Genomic DNA, 1,176 nt, shown 5'->3' with positions numbered 1-1,176 from the left:
ATAGCATCATCTTCCAACATTTTAACTTGCAAGTTCGTGCAACTGGAATTGCAGGACCAAAGCTCGAACCCTGCTTCAGGTACCCTATCACAGACATTGCTATAAACTGAAAGTAAGGAATCACAGTCACAACTAGTGGTGATCAAATTGTCGACATAAAACTCGTTGGAAATTGTGTAAGAGGCCAAATCAGCTTTATATTTTTCAGCATGGAATTTGAGAATAAAACTGAAAATAAAAAGAACTGAGATTAAAGCCAAATATAATAGTATTGTATCTAAAGTTGTACAATTTATCGTCCACCTTAAGAAAAAAACAAAATCTATTCTTATCTTGAATAGATTTCTGTAGAAAGGCTTTATGCAAATCGCCTAAAAGAACATAATTGTTTTGTTTTTTCTGAAGGCTAGTAATAGGTCCAATAGTTGAGCTGTTAAATTGGCACCAGAATAAGTGGCATCATTGATTGAAGTACCTCCCTCCTGACGTTTTAACAAACAGTTGAAGACAGGGTGTGTCTTCATTGTTATCCCCCAGACCCTCCTTAATAACAGGTCTGTGGGGAATCCAAATCTAATTCTCATATGTTCCGGCTGGAACCGAGGAGTCAAGAATTCTGCAGTCTTATAGTCTCTGAAAACTTACAGATAGTCATCATACAGACTCTTATTATTTAAGGATTCTACCACCCTCTGCATTATTTGCAGAGAGGGCACATAATTAAACTCTACTTCAGAAAGCTTTTCAGAGTCCCACAGCAGATCAATATAATATTTACTGTCTCTGAGGATGATAGATTGTTTAAATTTATTTATCTTCTCTTCATCACAGGAAGACAATCTATTGTTCTCATCAATTCCAATGGAATCTAAAAAGAAAAACATCTCAGTTCTATGCTCAACGGAAGATTCGTTAAAAAATGGTTGAAGTGTGTCCTCATAAGTAACAGTAGGATTCAGCACGCTATCAATCAAATAAAAATTGTATGTAGGCAGAGCATTTAGCAACTTATCAAAGCTCAGTAACTCTTCATTAACATTTGAATTAAAATTAAAAAATTTAGACCCTTCACTGAAGGGAATTACGTATTTGGAAATCTTCCATGCAGTACCTCCCAAACATTTAATAAACAGAGTTTATTTATCCGTTGAATTAGATCCAAACCTATTATTCCAC

The sequence above is a fragment of the Euprymna scolopes genome, chromosome 38 (genome assembly GCF_053919585.1).
Source record: "Euprymna scolopes isolate OS-2025 chromosome 38, ASM5391958v1, whole genome shotgun sequence".
Taxonomy (NCBI): domain Eukaryota; kingdom Metazoa; phylum Mollusca; class Cephalopoda; order Sepiida; family Sepiolidae; genus Euprymna; species Euprymna scolopes.
This window is presented reverse-complemented; position numbering follows the sequence as displayed.